Genomic DNA, 12,479 nt, shown 5'->3' on the forward strand with positions numbered 1-12,479 from the left:
ATGAGTTATTAGCAACTTCACATTAAAGACTGTTAACCTGCAGGGAAGTTAGGAATTATTTGATAAAAAAAAAAAAAAAAGAAAGAATGCTCTAGACTTTATGACCATAGCTTCAAAATCAATATTTGCTTGCACCTTAGGTTAAACTGACTCAGCCTCACTGTCTGCTGTCCTACAGTGAATTCACTGAAGTCAAGCATACCCGCTCCAGGTGCTACCGAGAGACAAACAACATTGTCGGTTATTCTGCAAAATATGTCTCTTAATGGCACACGTACCATTATAAGGGAGAAATGTTTTGTACTTTTTGTCTTAAATGAGGGCAGACATCTCCAATAATGTCCCACATAGTTATGTAATGTTTTCAGCTGCAGTGCATGTATTGATTTCTTTTGCTAACATTGTTTTACAGTGGTGTTATTTGCAGAATCCATTGATTGCAGCAGCAATTATTATTTTATTATCTGAGTTTATAATCATAGCAATAAAGCAGATATGACTTGATTTACGTGTTGTCAACCCACTATTTGCACTCCTAAACAACGCTGAGATAACAAAGACAGTTTTATTATTGTCCTTATTTAACAATGCATGGTCAAGTCAATACTTAGGCTACTCATACCAATAAACTGCGAGAGAGTAAAAACAGAGTTATTGCATACATTGCATTTATCCTGTCTTCACACTTTTCAATCAGACAGGAAAAAAAGAAATCCTGCCCTCAGAGTTATCTGTCTCTGCAGCAGTCAGACATACAATATATGTTAGTGTATACTGAGTTATAACAGAAATATAACCTTTGTTTAGTGTTAAATGGCATAAAAAGAGGAAACATGTGTTACAGTCTGATCATTCAAGGTCAGCCAGAGCCTCTCGTTGGGAGTGACATAACCTTTAGCACAAGGTAAACATCCATCACCCTGCAGGACCATTGCAACACATATTTACTGTAGTCTATGGTGTGTGTGTGTCCTTCAATCCAAGGGAAGCATTACTCACTTTGAAAGAGACTCCGATAACCCGATAAAACAGCCTGAATATATAGAATTACACCGCAATACGAGAAGTGAATGGTTTTGAAATCATGGAGGATACAATGATTCTTTCATTTTAAGTAATAATAGAAAAATCCCTTCCTCCTCCTCTCTCCAATCCATCTTTCTGTCTCTCCTCCTTCTAATTCAAATATGTATTATTGAAACGGCATTAATTGATATAAAATGAACCCCTCGCCCTCTAATTGAAATATGCTTTATTGAAAATGGCATGAATATAGTATGAATCTCTCTCCTTTTTACTTCTATGAATATTCATGGGTGTGTGTGTGCGTGTGTGTGTGTGTGCGTCCATTGGCAACACAGGGTTGCCACGGGAGACAACCCATCGAGCCTGCCCTCATCCTCTCATCCCTCTCTTCTCTCTTTCATCTCTCCTGTCCTCTGTCACCATCTGACCATTTATCCCCTCACTCTGGAGCTGTTCTGTGTTTTACTTTCCTCTTTTCCACTTTTGTTTTGATTCATTTTGCACCAAAAACAAATGCAATGATCACTTCACTTTAGTTTTTGTAACATGAATGAATAAAGAAATAATTTGAGACTTGTTAATGTGGATATTTTTTCACAGTGCACTCTTATAATAATAAGGGCAGACTGTGTGTGTGGATCACCACACCTAGCTGTGATTTCAGGCCTATTCCCTCAGCGAGAAGTGATACAATCTTATTCATGCTAATTGATGGGCAAGTTGGCAGCTTGGTAATGAAATTCAAACCCCCATTCATGTCTGTGTGTGTGTGTGTGTGTGCGTGCGCGTGCGTGTGTGTGTATGTGTGTGTGTTTGTGCGTGTGGTGTGTAATTCTGCGCGATGGCGGCCTGTAAACTGTCTAATTGACCTTTCCACGCTCCACAAAGGACGGCTCCTCTGCCCGCCTCCTTCCGGGTGCTGTTCCCTCCCTTCTCCTCTTTCCTCCATCCTCATTTTCCTTCTTTCTCCCCTGATGCTTCCGCTCCCCCTGTCCTTCAGTTTCTCCTCTTCATTTTTACCCATCTTTGTCATTCATTTCTTTGTCATCACATACAGTATGTCTGACATCACTGATCTGATCTTAAGTTTAGAAATGTTGCGTGTAACTTCTTCTTTGGGAAACGTGTGTGTCTTTATTTAAGAGGTTCTAGGCTACATGTTTTGTTTATTTGTTTTTCTGTTCATTAGTCCATATTAATACAACTTTGGAGGGTCATGTTTTCAGTGGCATTTCTAAAGCCACTATGTGTAGAAATGTTATTTTTTAAATTATTTGTGCTCATGTTTGGTTGTCATGTCGTGTTATGTTATGTAATGTCATAAAATAGTGCTGGAGATGACAGGAAAAAAAGGAGAGAGAGTCAGATTCAAACAGGGGATGTTGCAGTTCACAGTCAGCATCTTAACCCCTAAGCCATAATTATGTAGATAATTATAGCATCTTTCAAATTACTCAGATGGCATACGTTTTTTTGTTTGCAGAAACATGAGACAATACCGTCATAACTTGGATAACTCCACCACAGAAGCCGTTTTTGAAACTACCACTGGGTGGCGCCATAGTCTGAAATTTTTGAATTCTCCACAGGGGCTTTAATGTTTTAAAATTTAACTTGTGAACATGACAAAGTGAGTAAATTACCTCTCAAAGACTTCTGGGATAGCAGGTGATGCGGGACTGACCAGCAACATGACAAAAAGCTTGAAAGTTGAAAATCTGTACATTTCTGTAAATGAGGGTAAAACTGTCCGATATGTCTCCTGATGATATGCCAAAAAATTGATTTTAACTTAAGAAAGTGATGCAGTGAGAGTTTAGTATTTACCAGATGTGGATAAAATTCTGTGGAGGAGAATATCTGGTAAGTCCATTTCCTAGATAAAAACTAAACCAAAGTGTTGCTTGGAAGTCATGTAGATTCTTGGAGAAATTCTTGAGGAAAGTTTGCCTCCTGTCTTCATCTTTATGGAGGAGGTCGAGGTGGAGAGTTGGTGTACAAAACATCTGACTTTGATACTCAAGGTCACAGTTGCATCCCAAACCTATGGCCAGACAAAAACATTCATATTGGATGATTCTACAAAACCCCAGATTACATTCAATCACAATGTCTTTTAAAGTCTGGTTTTCTAAAATATCTGCACAAAGCAACTACAGTATGGTCAACAATAGTTAACAGTTGTGGTTATTGGTTAATAAATATAAAAACGTTAATTGTAAGTTTGTAACATGATGTGAACTGCAGTTTTATGGACTACACACCCACCCACCACCCTGACTTCCATATCTTTCCACTTTCTCCACATAGGGAACCCTTAGTCCTGCATTTGGCACTGGACATAAATCAGGAGGTACACAATCATCCAATGTGTACTGTTTTGGAAAACAAGCATTTTGTTCCTTGTAGTTGTGTTCCCTCCATATTTGGTCCATATTCCTTACTCTTCTTCTCTGTTCTTCCTCTCTGCCTCTCCTCCCTTCCTTCTCCTCTCTTCATTTCCCTTCTCACTGGCTGTCAAGGGTAGTGAAGTGTGTGTGAGAGAGAGAAATGATGAGTGAGTGTCTAGGAGACAGGAATGTTGTCCTAGCAGCTAATTAACAGCACTGATGACTAAACACAGTGAACACTGTGTGTGTGTGTGTGTGTGTGTGTTTGTTTCAGTTTTGTCGATCGATCTGGTCATAAGGCTCAATCACTCTACTGTACACAATCAGTGTAAGACAACTTTTACTGTCACCTTTTCAGCTTTCTATCCTGCCTCTGACTGAAATGCAGTGACCTTTCAAAGAAGACTGATCAGATTCCTCTCATCTCTCCTTTTGATTGTAATGATTGTTCTTCTCTCCTCTTTTTACTCCTCCTCTCCTCCGTCTATAGCGATGTAATGAGATTAAGGAAAATGTCTTGTGATGACCTTGTCATCACAGGTCAACATCTGCCATTTAGTTTGATGGCACAGATTGAAACTGGAAGTCAGGCAGTGTGAGTCCAACCAGAAGAATCCAGAGTTTATATGCGTCATGAACTGACAAGCATGTGTCATGGGCATAATGGGTGTTTACTCATGATCATTTTACTCTGATTGAATTCAATGTTCTCGTTCCAGAAAGGCAGGGGGACAGGAGCAGTCATTTCACATAGATTAGCTGACAGAAAAGCTTGAGATAGAAAATTGGTTTGCTGATAAGAGAAACCATTCCTGAGTAGAAGTGTTTTTCTCAGTCTGCCAGATTTTAAAATCTGCAGTGAAACCTGCTTAAAGGAACTCATAATGTACTAAAGCCTGGGACACACAAGAGGATAATGAGGACAATTTTGTGCTCTTCCCTTTGTTCAACACATGTAATATTTATGTAGAGTGGAAAAACTCTCTCTTATATCCAAAGCATGTGAAAGACCAGTAACCAGTGTTCTGGGTGAAGTTCAGTCTTGTTCAAATCTTCTTGTGTGTGTGACAGGAAGGATGTGTGATGATGTCGTTCAAAGGAAGAGCTGACGAAGTTCTTATTTTGTAGACGTTTATTAGACGATGGCCATCGGGTCCATTCCATGTATAAAGATGGTCTGGGCAACGTACCACTGTCGGTGCATAGCTTATATGGGGTTACACATCTGTATCTTATCACATGAATAACATGTTTTCCATGGGTACTAATTCAGTTGGGAGCCCTCCAATCAAGTGGTTGACAGCTACCTCACAACATATTATGTATCATTACATACCACATCTGGAACAGTTCCAAACTTGACCATAAACCCATTATTTGTATTTAAAGGTCCCCCAAGAAGGGCTATATCATATTACCTAAAATGACATGCAAATTATGGAATATTTAGGTCCCATGTCCAACATCCAAAATCAGTAAGATACATAGGGTCAGATAAAAGTCATACTAACAGTGTGTTTTATTCAAAATAGACAAAAAGCTGTGCAACTGGTCTTTGTCTGGTGTTAACTATGGGTCTCACATTTTTAACCCTGAGTCCTCTACTGTGTGCCAAGAGGTGTGTGCCATAATACAACCGATAACATCATTTTGTTAGATAAATTCATATGCCTTTCAAGCTCCACACCCGCATTTTGTAACACAGGCTTTCTGCCTTTAGTCTCTAAGCCCCACCCCATCAATGGAGCACCCCTTTAAATCCATAAACATGTTAAGCTCATAATGTGTCCTTGAGAGCTCTGGATGTGACACCACAGTTGGACCTGTTTGTTCTGGTTCTCTTCTCATGTCACCAACCATGCACCGGGCTCTACATTGGTTTCAGTTCATTTAGGTCAATAAATAGACGCAGACAGAAACTAAAACAAAATACTTCAGAGATGATGGTCATTGTTCATTATCCATCACAATTATCAGTATTCCTCTGACAGGCTCATATAAGGTGAGACCAGGGATCTGTTTTACTAGAAGCAATTTTTGAGTACTGCTTGCAACCATACAAAAAAAAAACAACCTGTTCGACAACCTGTAACAGTCACAATCAGCACTGACAAAAATGCTAACAGCACCTGCTTGTTGTTTGAAAAGGTGTCATCTAGGTTGTGTGTGATATTCTCACTGTGAGAAGAGAAGGTTATAGGCACTTTGTCTCATCATCATCATCACCATTATTAAAGAGATGTTTCCATCATCATCATCATCATCATCATCATCATCATCATCATCATCATCATCATCATCATCGCCCCATCATTATCATCATCATCAGCAGCAGCAGCGCTACTGTTACTGCACTAAGCAGCACCAGTCTGCTGGCAGCAGGTACCTCTACCTGTTCACTTTATGCATTTCTTCAGTTTTGTATTTCTCTACCCTTGTTGAATAAATGTGTTTAATCTTTGTTATGAAACCTGCTACGCTGCACCTGCTACATCTTTCCTGGGGGCTTACTGACACACACAGATAAGTGGTCTTTTTGTTTATAAGTTATGTTTGGTTGTTTTTTGGCAGGGCATAAAGTAGTCAGGTGAGGCCCTGGACTTTTATGGACCATGAGCAAGTTCTCTACTGCATAAAAATCAAAGCTAAACATGTCATGAGTACAAAATACAGAATATTGGCAGCTTCAGTCGAAACATATTGACATCAGTACTAACCTAAAAATGCCATATTACCATAGACTTTCTTTGCTGGTTATTAATTTTACAGTTTGAACTTTTTTCTTTTTTCTTCTTTTCTTTTTTCCAGACAACTATCGACTCTCACCTCTCTGTAGATGGAGTTTGCTGGTGGTAATGACCCTGTCTTTAAGCAGACCAATGGATGTACCACCTTGGGCACTGAACCACTTAATCATGTGGGGGACAAAAAAAGGGAGCAGACAGGGAAGAGATAAAGTGTGGGGAGGCAGGGAGGGGGCGGGTTAGGCAACCATGACGATCACCTCGAATTGGACAATGATTCCACTCCAGTGTCTTCACATGGAAAAGGAAGAAGGGGGTGATAAGAGAAAAAAAGAGGAAAGGAGGGAGAGGAGAAGAAGGTAGTCTGACAGATCCTTAATTAGCTGTGGTAATGAGAAAGAGAGGAGAGGGGGAGGGAGGAAGGAGGGAAGAGATGAGGGGAAAAAGTGAGGAAACAGTAGGATCCTTAACATCTTACTGCATCCGCAAAACTTCATTATACATGATTCAAGCAGAGGTCATGTGTGCAATAACTGACCATTCACTAATCCCAGCCCACCTTAGCTGCTACACCTGTCAATTTGCAATGATCACAGTGGTATCAAAAATGTAACAAACAATTTTGTAACAATGTCTTCTTGATTTCAGACAGAGGTAGACCAAAGCAAGCTTCTCATTTTTAGAAAAACAATTGTCAATTTTGTCAGCTGAAATGGTAACTGTCACTGGCAGATTTTAGCAGCGGTGGCTAGCTGATTAACAAACACTCCATGTAGAAGACAGTGAAATAAAGAAACAACATTGTTTTTCTATTGCAGTGTAAAGCTACTTAGTCCTACTGTCATAAATGTGATAAGGAATAATATAAGACCACACTGTTGTTTTGTTCTAACATAAGCCTGTTTCACTGCTGAGCTTAAATACTTGTTCATATTTTCAAACACTGTGTTTTCACACTTAACATTACGAGAGTAGGGTTAGAACTGAACTATGTGTTTGGCACACGTACAATAACATTATCTCAATTCTCGCTGGCTGTAGCTGCTAGAGTGTAAAAGAGTGTAAAGCATTGGGCTCCCATACAGTGGGGAAATAATGGGTTTTTTTTGTAATGTTGTTTGTTTTTATGCAAACTGTAACTGTTAGTTAAAGCCCCCCTGTGCTCAAAAATACATTTTTCTTCTTGTTCCTACAATTGGATGTTTGAGCTTCACTGTGCAGAATGATATATGTGCAGAGTTTGTTTTCACATTCAGCTACTGAAAGTGGAAAGTTTCTCTGTTGAGAGTGTATTGAAAATATGATTTTTAGGGGCGGGCCTACAAGCAGGATTTGTGACATCACAACTAGTTTGGAAGCCGATCGTGGTCCAGTATTCAACTTAAACAAGTGTGATGTGGAAACGTGATCTTTAATGATCTGCTGCTTGGCCCTGGAAGTAAAACTTGGGTGTTAGCCAACTGTAAGGTAGTAAGATAGTTATCTGGACATGCTAACAATTGCACGTTAGCATGTCTCTGCCACTTACAGCACACACTTATGTTCTTGTGTTTTTGGTTTTAGAAAGGCTAAAAAAAGACATTACCCTCAAAACATTTGTGATACGGAGCATCGCTCATACTTCAGCTCCATGCACACTGCTTCAGAATGTAGACATAGCCAAAACATGACAGACATGTTTTGCCTAGTTTCAGATAATCACTGTTTAGGGGAGGGATTTAGCAAACAGTCATTTACAGATGTTGCTTTCATTCAGGTAACTAATGTAACATTATTATAATGTCAATATTATCAATATAATGCAGGATTATGGCAGTGTCAACACAGTATATCGATTATTTTTTCATTGCTTTTATAGGGCAATATTATTATAATGACATTATTCACATGTCACCATTATAGTCACAGTAATGTGATGCCATATGATGACAATATCCTAAAAAAGTATTATATTATAAGGTAACATGTTCCTGTCTCATGGATTTACACATGAACACAAAACGCGCACACACCTGTTCACACACTTGCTTTCCATCTCCCTGGCTTGTCTATTTCCAGAATGCCCCCAACCTGCACACACATGTCACTGACACACACACACACACACACACACACACATATAAACCTATCTCATACTCAAACGCATGTGAGCACACTGGCACACACATACCTGTCACAGGAGAACACGTACATTTCACTGCCATGACTACCATGAAGCTGACCCAGTTTCCATGGCGACAGAGTCAGGGTTGGTTGCTGGCTGCTGATCCCCAGGACACACCCATGTTTCACTAATACACAGAGAGAGAGAGAGAGAGAGAGAGAGAGAGAGAGAGAGAGAGAGAGAGAGAGAGAGAGAGAGAGAGAGAGATGGGAAGTGAGACAGAAAGGTGCAGACAGAGGAATGGAGCGATGAAAGAGTTGGAGAGAGGCAAATGGAGAGAGGATGAGGGATGGAGAGAGAGTCATCAAAGTGTTTTTATGTGGTGAAGAAAAATAATCAGGTCATCCACTCATGAGTGGAGGGAGAAGTGCCCAGTAGCAGTACACCATTAAAAGTAAAAATCCTGTGTTTTCAGTGAACTGTATCTAAAATAAAATTACTTATTTAGACAAGTGGTTTCTAAAGCACCCTTAAAACTCCCCATGTCACCAACATTTGTATAAAACTCCCTTCTTAACCTAACCATGCAAAAGCTCCTGACATCTCAATATATTTGCATGAAAATTGCTCATGTCAAGTGGCAATTTGTTTGTTTTTGTGCAAATGCATGGTGGAACTCCCAAAGCTCCCAAGGTAACAGTATAATTGCATTAAAAACTCCCTACATCACCACACATTTGCATAAAAAATACCCAGTGTGACCACAATTAACTCTAGTTATCATCTACCTCAACACATTTGCATATAAGATAAAACAGCAAATGTGTGGTTACAGGGGAAGTCTGTGTGCAAGTATTTATGACATCTGGAGTTTTACTGTAAAGCAGATTTCAATAAATTCAGGGATTCACCAATCTGATTGGACGGATCAGTGCAGGCGCACATATTGATCCTTTATTGATCCTTTTAAGCGCATCAGGTTTACAATAGTGATCTGTATTCAATAAACTTTCCTCATATATGTCGTTATAAAATTCAATGTCTCTGCTCTGCTGAGTTATATATATATTCAGACAGTTTTAGTGCCACAGCAACGCCTGGCCTCATGCAACTTTACATTAAAAGAATTCCACTGAGTTCCAAACGGTGAGATATACAGATTTTACTGAAAAGGTTGGACACCATATTGGACACATTACATTAGAACAACCAGAGAAAAAGCTGCTCTTTCATTTTCTTAAAAAAATTAAATGTGTTCCTTCCTGTGTCACAGCTCATAAGCCTGGTCTAATAATAATGTGATATGTTTTCAGCAACTCGCCACATTTTACATTAATGTTTTTTAAATTACATTATTATTTTCAAGGAGTACATATTTATTTGGTTTTCAGCGATCAGCCAATAATCAATTTGCAGAAACCTACAATATATGTTGTCACAATGTTTAAATTAATTGACTTGACTTAATATTGGCTCATAATCATGCATGACAGCTTGACTAGCAAACTAAACAAAATGTATAACTTCCTATAAGTAATTCATTCCGTACAAAGAGTGAAAGAAATCTATTCCAGTCATTTCCTCTTTACCCAAACGTCTGTCTGCTCTTTTCTACTACAGCCATGAAACGGCTTCAGTGGCAGAACAAAGTTGGAAATCATTTTCTATTCTTGTAGATATAAATGTATTACAGCAGACAGAAGGTGATCTATGTTACAAAGGCCCTAAAATAACTGCTGGGGTAAAATTAGGCACAGATCGCCGCTGGCACCGTAGAATAGAACAGAATATATGAATGAGAGCGGGGCTCTCGGATGAGCAGCCAGTCTGCATTGACTATGACAAAGATAACAGGTGGTGGTCATTTGTGGTTTGTTTATGTGTGTGTGTGTGTGTGTGTGTGGATGGAGAGTGAATGAGAGAGAGCGAGAGGCGAAGGTGACAGGGATTTTCACTTCAAAGGCAGGCAGGAGCGCAGCACAGATTAAAGCACACCAGGAATCAAAGAGCCTCGGGTGGTAGGCAACACACAGGTGTCCCCCATATGTATGTGTGTGTGTTTGTGTGCGTGTGCATGATTGTGTGTTGTAGAAGTCTGTCTATTTTTACCACTTATCTCTCCCAACACCTCTGTTGGTTCTTGCTCTCCTCGCTTTGTGTGCGATTCAGGACTTTCAATGTGGAGCTGCTGTCGTCTGAGATGAAGGAATATCTCCCACAGACGAGAGCAGCTCTTTGTGTGTTTGACCTTGTAGATGTCCACAGGAGGAACAACAATTGAAGAACTCTTTACAGTGTGCAGCATCCTTTTGTGCACAAAGAAACACTACTGCCACTACTGGTGCTCACAGTCCAACTACTAGTACTATTACTCCCACTCCACTGGTAGAAGAAGTCTTAAGATCCTTTACTTAAGTCAAAGTACCAACACAGCAATACTTTAAAATGCTTTATCTGCAAGTTATTACAGTAATGCATTTGAAATAAAAATACTTCCTGATGAATTTAGATTCCATGTTTTCATTCTCAAATTATGTCCTTTGTAAAAAATGTGTCTAACCGCAAAAAACTGGTTTGCTTTCATCCACAAATGATGCAAAGTGAGGATATTTTTTTTCATTATGTCTTGTTGTTGATGCCATTATGTCATCATGTACTTTACAACTGGGTGAAAAGAGGGTGAAGAGAGAGATAGAGAGAGAGAGAGACAGAGAAGATTACAAGGAGTTTGAGATGAGGGGAAGATAAATATGGGGAGGAAAAAAATGTGAAAGGATGAAGGAGAGGCAGAGAGTCCTTAAACAACACACGTTTCAAATCAGTATTTTTCTCCACTCGCTCCTGACAGAGCTGACACGTCTCCTGCTGCAGTATGTGAATGTGTGTTTTCACACCAAGATAGAGATGTGGTGCGAAGGAGGGGACACCTCTAACACACAGTCAGACACAGATAGATAGATAGATAGATAGATAGATAGATAGATAGATAGATAGATAGATAGATAGATAGATAGACAGTGCAAGGATCCATGGGTAATGACAGAAGAGAGGAAGCCACTTTAGACTATTGACATTTACTTTGTGTTTCACCTGGTAAGTGAAGTGTGCAAAAGTAGCATTAGGGTGAGGGAGAAATAGGGCGGACAAGTGTACACACCCACGTGCAATCACACACACACACGTACGCACACACACTCATACGCACTCTCTGAAGTGCTTCCACCTATCCAGTGCAGAGTGGTAACCATGCAGACAGCCATTAGAGTCCCTCTGTCCCTCCCAGTGGAGAGTGCCCGGGCGTGGGCCACAGGGCTGAACCTCTCAGCCTCCCCTCACTGTCGGCCACGGCTCTCCACACACCCACTCACCACTCCACCGCCGGGAGAAGAGTGTGTGAACTCCATTTACTGCCCCAACTGCTAAAGTAGTATCATGCAATGCTAAAAGTGTCCCCGTCGCTCACACTCACAAGGTGCTTGGCACTTGCCCCACCCCCTACTCCATCATCACCCCACCCTCCCTGTATTTCCCCCTTCTTGACTGTCTTTCAAGTATGCACACACATAGCCACACACACGGGTAAACACACACACACACACACACACACACACGCACACACATAAATACACTTACGCAAGCTGACAAGTGTCTGCTCCAGCACAGGTTGCTATAGCAACACGGTCAGCAGCGTTCTTGCTCTTTGGCTTCGCTGAGCATGATAGTGAGACTAGTCAGTGTTTGAAGGACACACTCACACATGCACACATGTATTCCCTCCCGACACACACACACACACACACACACGAAATGGTGCACATTCAGTGCATGTTTCACCTCACACAAATACAAGAAAACTGTTTTCTCATGCACATGTGACATGTATGATGGTGTGAGTTTCATTCATTCACTTATAATATTTCTGGTGGTCTCAGAGGTGATTTGGTGGCTGTAAATTGTTTTACCATGATGAGAGACCAGCAGTGCAAAATATCCCATTGATACATACTGACATCTACAGCACAAACACTGTAAATGCATCAACAACCTCAATGACTTCTTAACATGTGCATTATATGACCATAAGTATGTGGACACCTGAATGTAAACCCATTGAAATACTGTGCAAAGGTTTTAGGCACTTTAGATGTTTAGATTCTTATCAATTATACAATACTATCGGTGAGTCATACAGAACTATCAGTAAGAAGAAGAATA

General features: G+C 40.1%; 1 long non-coding RNA gene across 1 annotated transcript; it reads right to left on the reverse strand.

Moving 5' to 3' along the window:
• Positions 1–546: 546 nt before the first annotated feature.
• LOC137198326 (uncharacterized) lies at positions 547–11,725 on the reverse strand. Its single transcript, XR_010931623.1, has 3 exons — positions 11,470–11,725; positions 8,331–8,451; positions 547–3,070 (listed from the first exon to the last, which is right to left on the reverse strand). It is a non-coding gene; the product is annotated as an uncharacterized lncRNA (long non-coding RNA).
• Positions 11,726–12,479: the final 754 nt, after the last annotated feature.

This window comes from Thunnus thynnus, chromosome 15 (assembly GCF_963924715.1).
Source record: "Thunnus thynnus chromosome 15, fThuThy2.1, whole genome shotgun sequence".
NCBI lineage: Eukaryota > Metazoa > Chordata > Actinopteri > Scombriformes > Scombridae > Thunnus > Thunnus thynnus.